The sequence below is a fragment of the Equus caballus genome, chromosome 22, assembly GCF_041296265.1.
Source record: "Equus caballus isolate H_3958 breed thoroughbred chromosome 22, TB-T2T, whole genome shotgun sequence".
NCBI classification, from domain to species: domain Eukaryota; kingdom Metazoa; phylum Chordata; class Mammalia; order Perissodactyla; family Equidae; genus Equus; species Equus caballus.
This window is the reverse complement of record NC_091705.1, coordinates 19,053,996-19,069,736: the sequence shown is the minus strand read 5'-3', so window position 1 is coordinate 19,069,736 and position 15,741 is coordinate 19,053,996.

Below are 15,741 nucleotides of genomic sequence, written 5' to 3'. Positions count from 1 at the left end.
TGTCAAGCATGGCCAGAGAGAAAATGATTCTCCAAATTCCTTTATGCTGCCCTCTAACATCTCAAGGGGCAGCCTTTGCCACTCGATCAGAGTTCTACTTTATGCCTGAGGAGAAGCAGGCCACGCAGAGGAGAAGTGGGAGGCCCAAAGCCCACTCTTCTGTTCCCAGTGGATTCTGGGAGGAGGGAGGAAGAAGCAGGGGACACAGACAGTCAGAAATGCCTCCTTTCCCCTGTTTGAACGTCTACCAGAGTGAGGAGGTATGTTGATGGGTTAAGGGGAGTCTGGGGTTAGAGCAGAGGAGGTGGCCATACTGGCTGCCCACCTCCTTCCTCCTTGTTCTCAGGCACTGGCCTAGGGGACAGAGCAGCCTCGTTATAGTCAACTTAGTGGACCTCCAAGTTACACAGAGGGAGGGCCTGGGTCTAGCTTTCTGGGGTCACTCAATTCCTGCATGGTATAGACATGATGCAGAAGTTCCCACCTGTGCCAGAGGACTAGAGGCCTCCAAAGAAAGCAAAACTGGGAGCCTCAGACCTTCCAGAGGGCCTTAGTTTGAGTTCCCTCAAACGCAGAACCTGAGACAAGGACTTGGGAACAGGTCGTTTACTTAGGAGTTGATCCCAGAAAGCAGGAGAGTGAGACAGGGGCGGAGAAGCTAGTAAAGGGTGTGGAACCGGCACCCGTTCCTCTCGGGACCATCTGAGGAACTGTGTAGAATGCGCCTCAGAATTGTCCGGTCTGTGGGTTGGGGGGCTGGGGCAGCTATCTGCTGACTCGCATCCCCCACTGGGTGAGGAGTGCTCTTAGAGAGCTTACCTCCTCTTACATCCTGGCTGTGTGGACATCTTTGGCCTCAAGGGAACATCTGAGACAGACGAGCAGGAGCCACCGCCATTGGCACTTGACATGGGACAAGTCCTCGTGCATGGAGCTGCCCACCACAGCTATGCTGGGATGAGGAGTGGGCTGAGGGGTGTGACCCAGAACACACAAGTCACCTGGTCTAAGAGCCAACATGGAGAGGGGCAAGTTGACCCTGGGGGTTAGCTCAGGGGCTGGCAGGAGGGCAGGACAGAGGCTCAGAGGGAGCACTGGTGAGGGCGGAACTAAGGTCGTGGAGGTTGGGACGCACTGCAGAGCTCTGAAGGAGCATGGAGCACCCAGACCATGAGGTACAATGCTTTAGGCCTTGGCAGCAGATGCCAGGCAAACGCTCAGGAACGAGGCCATCACCCCTCAGCATTCTGCTTTCAAGGGATGGTCCCACGCAGGCCCTCTGCAGGGGGGCCCAGGGGGACCCGGAGACACCATCCTCACATGCCACCACAAGAGAAGGTAAGACAGAATCATCCCCAAAGGTCCATCTTGGAGACAGCTGGGAAGGAAGGAAGAACTCGGAGAGAGTTTTCACCTAAGGAGACCACTGGGACTGTAAAATATTGCGTCAGACTCCTTTTTTTCCCCTCTGCTATCCACAAGGTGAGAATCTACAAAGGAAGATCTAATGAGTTACAGAGAAAGAAGGAAGCCTCCACGACCGGAATGCATCTGGACACGTCTGGCACACTGGCATGGTGGGCTGGCTGGACAAGTGTTTGGCTGAGAGGTGAAGAAAGGCCCACCTGGGAGATAATGTGCCTTCTAAGGAAAGAAGAAACCAAATTTGGTCCGGGATCAAAGCTTTAGTTGACAGAAGAGAAGTGAGATTGTCACTCAACTCTGCCCCTAACCTGGGCCCCTGGACACTTCTGGTGGGGGTGGGGGAGTCCTGGGAGGATGGAAGAGGCTGTAAGTTACAACTTGAAGGACTGCTTCATAGACCTCAGGGGTACTCTGGTGCCCAAGCAGTCATGGTTTAGGGACTTGCCACTAAGTAACACTTAAGGGACCGACACTCCAGCACTCAGCTCCTTTATTTCAAGGCCTTAGTATGTTGACATTACCCAGAAAATGTGGATGGATTGCGAAAATGGTCACATTATTGCCTTCCCTGCCTACAGCTCACAGCTCCTCCCACAAAGAGATGGAGTCCACTTCCTCACCGAGAATCTGGGTTGACGTCGTAACTTGCTTTGGCCAATAGAATGTGGCATTAAGTCATACTGTGCCTTTTCAGAGCCTGGGCCTCAAGAAGCCTTGCACTCTTCTGCTCTTTCTCCTGGAACATGGCTCTGCCATGTGAATAAGCCTGAGCTAGCCTGCTGGAGGAGGAAAGAACACACGGCTTGGAGCCAAGGCCCCAGACATGTGGGACACCCAACCGAGATCAGCAAAACTCCCTACCCGACCCAGAGCTGACCACCGCTGCAGGAGGAAGCCCAGCGGGGTTTACCCAAATAGCCAACCTATGAAAGCACAAAGTAAATAGATGGTTGTCATTTTAAGCCACGAAGGTTTGGGGTAGTTTATTCTAACAGTAGCCAGCTGTTAAAAAACTTGACAGGATGAAAAAAACATAACTATGTTAGGTGATGGCTATGTTAACTAACCTTATTGGGGTAATTATTTTGCAATACATATGTATATCAAATCATCACACTGTACTCCTTAAACTTACATAATGTTATATGTGAATTATATCTCAATAAAGCTGGGGGGAAAAAAGAAACACAAAAAACAAGTCCTTAATACAAAAAAAAAAAAGAACTTAGGATAAAGTGACCCTGGCTGACATGACCGGGGTATTGGGGGACACAAGTCTGGAGTCCCTTGAACTGTTCATGAGCTTGGGAGGGATGCCGCTGGGAACTCTCCCTCACCACACGGACACCTCACTTCCCAAAACAGCGCAGAGGTATTTTCCAATGACTATAGTCTGAGGGAGCAGGTGAAACTTAGATTTATGGCTATTAACGTGACGACATTTTCTCTCATAAAATGGAGAGACCTAGGGAAATTTGAGTAAGAAAAATTTTGTCACTGAACTCCACAAGTTTATCTTTTATGAGGAAGGACTATCTTGATTAGAGGAATCCACTTTATCCACCACTAAGAAATTTCCATAGCATCTAAAATATTTATATGGGACAGTATCTGGCTTCATCCTTGGAGATGGGAGGGTAGATTAAAGCTCACGTCCAACTGGTACCTAAGTAGGCTCCAGTGCGCAAGTCTCGGGCCCCAGACCGGAGACCTATCTTACTAGATTTCCCTCCTCCCAGTTAAAGCATAGACAGAGCTGGTAAGAGGGGAAAAAAGGAGAGCAAAGGATTCCAAGTATATAGTCTAGAATCATTCGTTTCCAGCAAATACGTCTCTTTTCACCAAAAGTATTTATTTGGTAGAGGGCTTTAAGGCTAAACTGTCTGGGCAGCCATCCCTCTAAACAAAGTGTTTATAAACAGAATTTGGTAACTGAACTGTGTTCCAAATTAGATGGGAGATTTCATATAATTTTTGTAGGAATCCATTCAAGTTTCCTTAAGCCCAAGGTCACATTCCATCAAAGCTTCCTTTTCATTTTTGGAAGTATTGAAATACTAATCTCTTTGTGTGAAATGTTACCCTGTCATAATACAAATTGAATACACATTGAAAATTATATTGATAGATATTTACCAGACGTCTATGGTATGCAAGGTGCCATGCTAAGAGCGGCAAAAAGTAAGAAAAATAAGAATCACGGAGCCAAAAAATGTATTAGGTGGCATCTAGTCCAACAATGTCATTTGGTGGGCTCAGAAATGGAGACTTCGAGGGGCCGGCCCTATGGCCAAGTGGTTAAGTTCACGTGCTCTGCTTCAGCAGCTCGGGGTTTCGCTGGTTCGAGTCCCGGGCGCAGACATGGCGCTGCTCATCAGGCCGCGTTGAGGTAGCGTCCCACATGCCACAACTAGAAGGACCCACAACTGAAATATACAACTATGTACTGGGAGGATAGGGGGAGAAAAAGCAGGAAAAAAAAAGACTGGCAACAGTTGTTAGCTCAGGGCCAATCTTTAAAATAAATAAATAAATAAAAATAAAAAATAAAGAAATGGAGACTTCAAGAAATTAACTCACCATACCACTTGGCTGCAAGAAACAGAAGCCATTTGAGCCAGCCAAAGTAAAGAGAGATTGATTTTAAAGAACCATGAGTTTCTTGCAGAACTCATGGGAAGGAAATGAGCCAGGTCCAGGATGGGCTAGACTATGACCTAGAGGCTCTCGCTCTCTCTCTCTCTCCCCGTCTCCTGTTCCCTCTCTCTCTTCCTCCCTGCTTGTTGTATTGCCTTCTCTCTTCATACAACTTCTGCCCAGATGGCAGCTTTGATCCAACATCTACATGTACTTAGAGATCCTGCACCTGTTATCAACTCACTCAGTCTCTGCGTGCGATCAGCTGTGGCCAGCAGCAGGAATGGGGCCGGGAAGTGAGATAGGTCAGTGTTCTCAGAAAGGGGAGGGGTGGGCAGAGGGGGAAAGTGTTTGGAGTCTCTACCAAGTGGTCATATGGTCTGTTCATCTCCAACCTGTTAGCCCTTCCACCTCTGGTGGCCCAGGTTCATGGCCAGGCTCGAGAGCCCCTCTTCATGAGACCCTGGCCCCTAGGCACTCTTGAGAGATACTGGATGGTGGGTTCCCTGAAGGTGCCATGCCTTCTCATGCTTCCATGCATGCCCAGGCACTTCCCTTCTCCTGGGATGCCCTTATGTCCCCTCTCTGCTGGACTGTTTCTCATGGTAGTGCAAAGCGAAGGGCTTTGCCCATTGACATGCCCTCAATCGGTGCCCTTTACCCTTGAGGCTCCCAATTTAAACATATAGTCTAAGTAAAAGATCCATTCAAACACAGCTTCTGAAGCATCTCCTAAGGTCCCTGGTCCAACTAGAGCTCTACCTAAAGCCCTTGCCATATTCTGGAGCTGCTCTTGATGCCTGCTCATCCTCCAAAACTTGGCTCAAGTGCCACCTCTCCTGGGGAGCCCACCTTGAAAAGCCTGTCCCCACCCACCCCATCGCTGCCTCAGCACTCTCACAGGGCAGTTGCGCAAGGCGTCTACATGAGCACTTCCTCAGGTCAACCAGCCCAAGAGCCAAGACAATGTCATTTATCAATTCATGTCCTTCTCCATCTGCCCCACTGTGAGTACTCAACATATATCTGATGAATGATAGGAATGAAAAAGCAAATCCCTTCATATTATTTGTCAGGTTACAAGCATTAACTCATTTAATTCTCAAACAACCCTAGGAGGAGGTACTATTTTTATCCTCATATTGCAGAAGGAAACTAAGGCACAGAGTGGTTAGGTAACTTGCCCAAGATCACAGCCAGAAGGTGCCGGAGCTGGGATGTGAACCCAGGCAGTCTATCAAAGTCCCTCTCTCAACCTTTGTGCTTTCTGCCTCTTCAGCAGCCTGGTCCAGATGGAGGATGATGCCCACTGACCCTCACCAACTGCTAGTCTCAAAACCTGCAACCAAATGGGGAACCTGAAACTGACCTGTGTCCTGGGGTGAGGATAGAGAGAGCCAGGGTTACTGCTTCTTTGCATCACCACAGGCCTGGGCACTGGCAGCAGCGAGAGCATCCCTTAGGAATCCCTGGGGTGAGAGTACAGTGCCCACCAGTCTGGGCAAAGCTGCGAGGTCAGCAGAAGTTGGCTTTGGTGCTTTGCTCTCACTTCTCTGTCTTCCCCTCCTATCCCACACCCCCATTTTCTCTTTTGTTATGACACGGAAGGCTCTGTCACTCATTGATTCATTCAACAAACATGAACCATGCCAGAATTATTTACTTTTTTTGTTACACGTTCTTATAGTGTAACAAAAGAGTAAATATGTATTACCGTGGTAAGATAATATGCTTAAGTGTTAACAGATGTCACACACACACAGGTCTGGCTTCAGAAGAGGAGTCTTCCTGAGTCCCATATAACACCAGGGAGTGACAGGGGAGATGGGTGCTGAATGAAAAAATGCATAGACATAGGACATTGCAACAACGTTACAGAATGAAGGAAAGTCTGTGAGGGGTTAGTGGCTCCGCAGTCTGTGTCTGACATAGGAAAGGCCAAACCACACACACACAAATACACACAGAACCCTGTGTGTTGTTCAGAGCTTCCAATGAACCAGAGAGAGACTCCCTGCAAACACTTGAGAAAGACTTTGCCTTGGAGAGATACAAATTTTGACCAAAGATTTTCCCATAAACTCAATAACTTAAATTTTAAAAATCACCCATAAGCAATAATTCAAAGAAAAGTTACAAGTACACAAGAAAAAAATTCTAAGACAAAGGAAAGAGGAGAAATATAAGCTGCCAGGGCTCAGGAAAGAAGTGAAAGAGAAAAATAAAACCATCACAGAAATGAGGGACTCAGCAAGGCAGCAAAACACTCGGGAAAATTCAGCTAAGAACACGGAAGATAGGGGCCAGCTCGGCAGCACAGCGGTTAAGTTCCCACGTTCCGCATCTCAGCAGCCCTGGGTTTGCCGGTTCGGATCCCGGGTGCGGACATGGCACCACTTGGCAAGCCATGCTGTGGCAGGCGTCCCACATATAAAGTAGAGGAAGATGGGCACGGATGTTAGCTCAGGGCCAGTCTTCCTCAGCGAAAAGAGGAGGATTGGCAGCAGATGTTAGCTCAGGGCTAATCTTCCTCAAAAAAAAAAAAAGAAAACTTTCTAAAAGTGAAAAATTTTAATTTATAGATTGAAAGGACATACTATGTTCTAAGAAATGTATACAGTTTTTTTTTCTTTTAAGTTTTTCACCAGAATGTAAGTTCCATGAGGTAGGGGTACAGGGATTTTTGTCCTTTTTGTTTACCTCAGTGTCCTCAATGTTTAAAATAATGCCTACCATCTAGGAGCCCCCAATAAATATTCACTGAATGAATTAATTGCTAAAGGAATAGACCAACTTACACCAACATATCCTACTAATGCTACCACATTTCAAAGATAAAGATTCTTCTGGTGACTCAACAGAAAGTTCAAATCACTCATTAAAAAAAAAAAAAATGAGGCTGGCTACAGACATCAGGACAGCAACATCCAAAGCTAGAAGACAAGGAAGCAGCCTTGTCCCTCATGTGACACCATGGTGTCCACAGAGAAAGAAAACCTGACCCAGGAACTGTATACTGTAGTCCAAATATAAAACATGCAAATAGTTTCAAAACTATAAAAAGTCAGCCATCCTGAAGAAAATGCTAAAAAACCAAGTTGGATAAACAAATGAATAGAGAAACAGAGGCAGAAACGCCAAGAATGAGCACTGAGTACATTTATGTTTGCGATTAAAGTTAAAACAACTGTTGGAATTATGATTACAAAACAAAACATAAATGTTCTAAACCATTATGGTGCAGATCTAGAAAACCAGTGAAGGTAAGAATCCAAGTGTCTAGATTTCCTCATTTTTTTTATAGGAAGGGATGAAAAGATGTGTTTAAGGTAGATTGCCTAAATAATAGAGATATAAATAAATTAAAGCTGTGTAAGTACCCACTAGATAGCAGTCTTCAGCCAGGGGTGGTGTCCGCATCGTTGGTGGTCTTTGAGCTTGAGCCAGACTGATGTCACTTAGTATCTTAGGGTCAAAGATAATGAGCAAACTGCGAAGTGCTCAACTGTCTTGCACAAAGAAGATCTGTGTCACATAAACACGTTAATTCAACCCCACAGAGAAATCAAGCACTAGAACTAATAATAGTAATAACCAATCAAAACTGAGATGCGGAGAGGAGAGAAAAGACGGGGCATGAAGGACAAGCACACCGCGCCATCGCTCACTCGCTCATGGTGGAGATTCAGTTGATATTGTCTTAAGACAAGAAGATTAAATAAATTGTCTAATGATTTGAGTGCTCTTTTGTACTGTTTGAATTCTTTTTTTCAATATGCACATATTAACTGATCAAAAAAATTAAAAAGTAAAGATAGTTCTATGGGATGCAGAGAGCGGCCGTGAGGAAAGCGAGCTGGTGGTAAAGCAAATCAGTTAGATGCTGGTGGATATTTCTGAGGCGTCCAGCATGCTGCATCCTCTCTATGGTTATATCCAGAAGGATAGGGTGGACCATAAGACTCAGATTTCAGGCCAGTTTGGAATCTGAAAGTGGAGAGGAACCATGCCACTTCCCATTGGGTAGCTGGAGTAATCTGGTACCCATGACGTGGGAGCTGCTTAGGGCATCTATAGTAATGGAGGTATCTAGGCAGATCTAGAAAGCTTCTAAGAGCTGCAGGGGGTGTCGGAGATTTCCAACATTTCCCATACCCCAGAGAAGGGCATGGAAGCCAGATGGGAGAAAGCCGAGGGACCTGAGAGTGTCTCACATTTGGAACAATGGGACCCATGAAAAGAGAGTGGTCTGGGCCATGCCAGGGACCACATGGGAACTCAGACTTCTTGGAGAACCAAGGAGGAAGGATGCTGTACCCAGAGCCACCAGGACACCCCCAGGACCAGATGCTTCCTTCCACACCCCCAATTGCCAAGATGTTCCATAAGCCCACCACCACCACCAGCAAACCTGAGATGAAACCCTAGAAGGCAGGTGGAGGTGGGGCAGGCAGAGAGAAAAATTTCTGAATTAACTGCATTTAACCTGAAATGACCAAGTTTACCAGAAATTAAACTATATTTTCTGCTACTAGCCAAATAGGGGTTCAAAGTAGAGATTACGCTATATTAAAAAAAACGTTTCCTGTGTAGCAAGTTCCAAAACATTGGACCTAAAAATTCAAATGAGAGAATGAGATAAATGCTTTAATTCTTTGCTGCTCAGAGTGTGGTCAATGGACCGGCAGAATCGATGTCACCTAGGAGTTGGCTGTAAACACAGAACCAGGCCTCAGGCCATGTTCAAGTTTAACAAGATGGCCAGGAGCTCTGTGTGCATGCTAATGGTGGAGACCCCTTGCTGTAATGGTGTCAGGTGCTACATGGAAGCGCCTAGGAAGACAGGTCTAGGTGTAAAAGGGGAGACCTCAGGAAGGAGGTGACATCTGGATCGAACTTTAAGAGTTAGCAGGACTTCCTTAGAAGGAGAAGGACATTCCAGGCAGAGCTACAGCAAGCCATGAAAAGCCTGGCCCAAGCAGAGAACAGTGTGTGGTCCAGCGCGGCTGGAACAGAAGGGGGGAGGTGAGAGGTGTTTTATGTTCCACTTATGCAGCCAAGAAACAAAATTCAAGACGAGTCGAGGTCCCTGGTGCCTGTGCTGTTTTAGGAACACAGCTCCCCTGCCCTTACATTTGTCCAAACTGCAGGGCCAGATGGGAGCCAGTGCCAGCTCCCTCATGGAGATGCAGACGGGATGAGAGGCGCCAACTGGGGGAAGTTTCTTGGAGGATAGATGTGCTTCCTGGGCCAAGAAACCTCTGGATGGAGCCAAGGAGGGGAGGGCAGGACAGCCTAGCCAGCAGGACCGGTTCATAGACCTCTCCCGCCCTGCATGAGATGTTGACCCTCCACCCAGAGCTGGCCAAATCCTTGCAGTCACAAAGCCAACTCTCAGAGCTTTCATCCCTTTAAGGCCTTGAGCGCCCCTCCCTCCTTGGCCCTGGCCCACGCTCCCTCCTCTGTGCACAGAGATGAACGTGCAGCGTGTTCTCTCCCACACTCTACCTAATCACTTTGCTATGGAGACTTCCTCGACCCAGCAAGCAGCCCCACGCCTTCCCGCTGTGCCCCTGATTGAGAACAGGCCCGGTCTGTCCAGGCATTCCGATAACCTTAACCTCTTCCTCCCCACACCCGGGCCATCAGGGAAGGGGTGGGGAGGAGGAATTGAAGTAGCTAAGTGACTGTGCAGAGAATGTAACTTCCAGCGTCTGGCCAATTGGCTCCTGTTCTGAGGGAATGGTGAGAGTCGTGCCCAGGCAAGCAAGGAGGAGGGTGGAGGGAGATGGGCACGAGACGAGGAGGGAGAGGCCAGGTCGTGCCTTCTTATATCTCGGGCCATGGGTGGAGTTTGGGTTCCATTCACATTGCAACGAGATGCCTTTAAATAACGGATTTATTATAGCGATTAGACCTCATGCCCTAGTGGGAGAGCTAGTGAGGTAACATCTGGAAGACTGTTGGAAGATCAGAAAAAAATCACAAACCAGGAACCACAAAGCTGAAGAAACGGTGAAGAAATCTACAAAAGGCTGTTGCCTCTGTGTTTGCTGGTAAACCTGGGTCAGCCAAGGCAGGCTGAAAAGCTGGACACAAAGTGGGGGACAACAAGGATGAATGGGAACCTGCAAAGACACATCAGAACCGTGAGGACAAAGTGGAAGCTGCATCTGTCTTCCACAATCAGCAGGCGACCCGCAGAAGCTGGAGCACGGGCTTCAGAGCCACACTTGTAAGGGATCCAGAATGAGGAGGGGGAGCTGCGGGCCAGACTGGCCCCATGCCGACGAGGCCATCGGGCAGATGAGGCACAAGGACAGCAGCTGCAGTGGCACCTGGGCCCTGCATCCATCTTCCAACCGGAACAGCTGCGGCTGCTACTGCTTGACATCTCTTTCCAGATCTTGCACAAGTTTCTCTTGCGGCCAACCCTGAGATGGTAGGGGGAATTCTGGGAAAGGTAACTCTAGCTTAGCTTGGTTGACATAGTACAAGCTACAACCAAGCCCAAAACAGAGACCTGGGGGTGGCACAACCTGAGAGCTTTCTTTAATTCTGGTTTGGTTTAACATCCCAAATGCACTCCTGTAAACATAGCATTGTTTCTGAATGCCGTTTTGAGACATTGTATTTGTAGGAAGCACGCACAGGATTTCTTTGCTCTTAATTTTTATTGAATTCTTTCTTTTACTTGATAAGTGCATCTGCCTTTTGTTTATCATTTTGAGACCTACACAAACTCTTGAATGACTATATCATTCTATATCATATCATAAAGCACTAAAAGTGCTTTACTTGATCTTGGAAAAACTGCAATGGGATGCCATCAAAGGCTTTTAAACTAGGAAAAGATGTGATATGAGTTACAATTTAAAAATCACAGTGGCCACTGTTTAAAGAATGGATCAGCAAGAGGTAAGATTAAAACATGTAAACCGGGGGCCGACCCGGTGGCCCAGCAGTTAAGTGCACACTTTCCACTTCTTGGCGGCCCGAGGTTCACCAGTTTGGATCCTGGGTGCGGACATGGCACCGCTTGGCAAGCCATGCTGTGGCAGGCGTCCTACGGATAAAGTGGAGGAAGATGAGCACGGATGTTAGCTCAGGGCCAGTCTTCCTCAGCAAAAAAGAGGAGGATTGGCAGCAGATGTTAGCTCAGGGCTAATCTTCCTCAAAAACAAACGAACAAAAAAACAACATGTAAACCAGTTAAGAGGTTATTATGGAAGTAAAGGTACACAATTGTGATCACTGGACTAGAGAGGTGCATCAGTCAGCTATTGCCACAATATTGCTGTGCAACAGACAGCCCCAAAACTCAGGACTGAAAACACTTTTAATTTGTGGAGGGCAGTTGGGATAGGTCTGCTTGATGCTGCAGGACTAGAGTTCTGCTCTACATTCTCTCATCTTCCAGAGACCAGTGAGCTACCCAGGGCACGTTCTTCTCATAGTCATGGCTGAGGCACGAGAGAGCAAGCCTCACCACACAAGCACAGGTCAAGTCTTTAAAACATCCCATTGGCCAAAGTAAGTCACATGGCCAAGTGCAAAGTCAAGGCGTGGGGACATATACCCCTCCTCTAGTGGGAGGAGCTGGAGTCACAGGTCACAGGGTGTGGACTCAGGGCAGGTGAAGAACTGAAAAGAGTGATCCAAGCACTTTTCAGTGTTCCCAGTGGTAACACTAGGTAACACCGATCAGTGTAACCAGAGGTAACGGTTGATGTGCAGAGGGGGCGGCAGCTTCAGGACATGGTTGATGGACTGGATATGGGAGATGACAGAGTGGGAGGAATCACAAAGGAGAGCAATGGGGCTTGGAGGAGAAGCGTGTTTGGTCGAGAGGGAAGGTGACGCGTCCAGTTTCAGAGGCATCCGTGGTGACGTCAAGTCAGCAGTAGGCTCTAGGGTCTGGAACTTGGAGAAAGGTCAACGTAAAGGTTTAGAATAGCCCGCCATCAAAGCCTACCAGAGGGCTCCATGAAGTATTTGCTTGTGGCCGTAGCCTGTGACACCGTAGGAGATCTTTCCCACTTTCCCTGACCCCCCACCCTGACATGGACCCCTGAAGACATCAGACCCCTTGTAACTAAGTTCAAGGGGCACCGCGCTGCTGTGTGAGAGGACAGTTCTCACTCAGAGAGGCTGAAAGGAAGAGGTAAACTCTGCCTTTGGTTGGAAAGAGGATTTTTGTTCTAGTTGGTCCATTTTGAGAAAATCGTTCGTAGAAGCTTCAGAGTACTGTGTAGCCTCCCCTTTTTCCCACCCCCAGGAGGGGCAGCTGTAAAGTTCAGTGGTAACTGTGGGTGGGTGTCAGAGTTTGAGTTCCCTCAAATTCAGACCCCAAGACACATATTCAAGTGCAAATTTCTTTGTTTTGATTTTTTTTTTGAGGAAGATTAGCCCTGAGCTAACATCTGCTGCCAATCCTCCTCTTTTTGCTGAGGAAGATTGGCCCTGAGCTTACATCCGTGCCCATCTTCCTCTACTATATACGTGGGATGCCTGCCAAAGCATGGCTCGATAAGTGGTGTGTAGGTCCACACCTGGGATCCGAACCAGCAAACCCCAGGCTGTGGAAGTGGAGCAGGCGAACTTAACCACTGAGCCACTAGGCTGGCCTCAAGTGCAAATTTCTTAGGTGGGAGGTGAGGGAGTGGGGAAGTGAAGGACACCAACACAGGGCATGTGGAGCAGGTCACACTGTGGGCAACTGCAGCTAGGTCCTGCTGGGAACTCTAAGAGAATAGGACACACCTCAGCTACCACCCGAGGGATGAGGGAGCTGGCCACAGATTCCCTTCAGCCATTGCTTGAGGACGTCTCCTAGGGGCGCTATTCCCCTGGTACTTCCTGTTTGCCCGGAAGGTTCCCTGTGTGCAGACTCAGTCTGGCAAGCGCCCCAGGGGGTGAGTGGGCACTGCGGCATCCTGTGGCAGGGAAGGTTGTCCATCAGATGGAGTGTGTGAAAAGACAGCCCTTCTCCCTTCCACGTGCCCAGTGCTACAGGTGTTGGAAGGACGGATGATCGTGAGATGGCAGACCACTTCCAGCCTCTCTGGGAGCCATGGATGCCATCTGGGATGGCAAGATGAGCGTGGCCTCCTCAGGAGACTATTCCAGGGAGGCATATGCACAGTTCCCCTAGGGTCAAATGTGGGTGTGGGATATGGTTTCAGTTCTGGGAGAAGCACTGCACTCGAAGATGCAGTCTTCAGACTTCCCCTATGAGAGAGGCAGCTTCAGAGGCCCCGATGTGCAGAGAAAAAGACCACCTGGACATCTGCAGCTGTGCCGCCAGGGCAGCCAGGAGTCTGAGAACACAGCCAGACAGGGACGTGGATCCCCCAGGTGAGATGCTGTGGCCCCACACTCTGTGCAGCTGGTGAGCAACCCGGAGTGAGGGGGAGGGAGCTGGCGGGGAGCCTGCAGACAAGCTGTGCTGCACAGATCCTGAACAGGCCTAAAAAGTCACCTACTGGCCTGCCTATACTGGGAGAACCAGTGGAAAATGTTAACAGGTTTCAGAACCAAGAAAAGAACAGTCATTCATAAACAAAATGTTTCATTTTTGCATAGACCAATTTGTGTGTACCACCTTGGATGATAATGCAAGTCATGGCCAGGGGTGAGAATGGTCATCCTGAAGACAGAAAAGACCCAAGGTGCGGTCTGCCAGTTGAAGGTGGGAGCTTCCCCCTGGAAATCCTTGTGCAACTTCCCATACCTATAGGATTATGTCCTGCAGCCTCTCATGTCTTAGTTTGGCTTCACCCAAGAGCAGACTCTGTGTATTAATTAACTATTGCCACACAACAAATTACCACAAAAGTTAGCTTAGAACAATAATAAATGCTGGTGATTTTGTACAGTTGCTGTGGGCCAGGGTTTTGGGAGTGGCTTAGCTATATGGTTCTAGCTCAGGATATCTCACAGGGCTGTAGTCAGACAATAGCAGGGGCTTCTGTCATCTGAAGGCTTGACTGGGGCGGGAGGATCCACTTCTAAGATGGCTCACACACGTGGCTGTTGTCAGGAGGCCTCAGTTCTGCCTCACAAGATGGGCCTCTCTACAGGGTTTCTGGGCATCCTCACAACATGGAGGCTAGCTTCTCCCAGAGTGGATGATCCAAGAGAATAAGGTGAAAGTTGTAATGTTTTTATGACCTAGCCTTGAAGACACACATTGTCATTGCTACTGCATTCTATTCATTAGAAATAAGTCATGAAATCCACCCACACTCAAAGGGAGGGAAATTAGCTTGATCTTTTTTTTTGAGGAAGATTAGCCCTGAGCTAACATCCGTTGCCAATCTTCCTCTTTTTTGTTGAGGAAGACTGGCCCTGAGCTAACATCTGTGCCCATCCTCCTCTACTTTATATGGGGGATGCCTGCCACAGCATGGCTGGCCAAGCAGTGCCTAGGTCTGCACCCAGGATCTGAACAAGCAATCCCCAGGCCATTGAAGCGGAATGTGCGAACTTAACTGCTGTGCCACCAGGCTGGCCCCTAGCGCCATCTTTTGAAGGAAGGAGTGTCAAAGAATTTGTGACCATATTTTGAAATCACCACACCTTGAGACAAGAATTTGGGCTCAGGTGATTTATTTTGGAGGTAATCCTAGGAAGCACTGTGAAGGAGTGGGGAAGTGTGATAAGGAGGGAGGAAGGCCAATTACAGGTGCACTAATAAGCAGGCTACCTCTGTGGACAACTGGAGCTCAATCCTGTGAGTTCTCTGAGAGACTGTATGGAACGTGCCTTAGAATCACCCCATAGGAGGGTGCAAGCCTGAGGCATTTCCCACCTACACCGGTCCTGCATTAGCTGAGATTAACTCTCTTATCCCCCCGACTCTAGGTGCACCTGCCTTCAGCTGAGCAAACTCCCATGATGCCCAAGCCTTAAGCAGAGAGAAAGCAAGATGTACAGGTGCTTGAGGTAGGGAGCTGTCAGTGTGCTGGGAACTGTCTTCCTCTGCAGCTGCAGGTGAACTCAGATGGGCCAACATGATAGAGAATGGGGCATCAGCATCATTACTACAGCCTACAAGGCTGCCCTTTGATGAGCCCTTGCCTAAGGCTCCAACAGCACTACTATAAAGATGTAAGTACCAACCAAGAGGGAAACTAAATATATAAAGCAAAACTTATTAGAAATGTGGAGAGAATTCCATTTTAAAAATTATTGAAGTAACAAAAATCTTTACTACTTAGAAGTTAAGGAACCCATTTCTAGATATCCAAGGAAACCAAAATAGCAATTAGAAACTATCTAGAAACCAGTGAAGAGGAGAACAATTCATATCCAAACCTATTAGCAGGAAAAACTGTATTCAGAGGAAAATATAGAATGTATAGCCTTAAAATGTCATGATTAAATAAGATAAAGGAATATTGTGATCAGTGTTTAGAAATCAGAAAAAGAGCAAAAAATTAAAACAAAAGAAAATAGAGGAAATTAATAGTTGATTAATGAAGAAAGGAGATACAGAAAAGTGCAAAATAAAAATTATCAAAGAATACTTACCTAGCCCTATGTAAGTACATTTGAAACGTAAAGAAAACAGATAATTTTCTAGTAAAATTGACTCAAAATTTGAACAGACAGATTAACATAATAAAAGAGAGTAGTGATTAAAGAGCCAGCCCTGATGGTCTAGTGATTAAGACT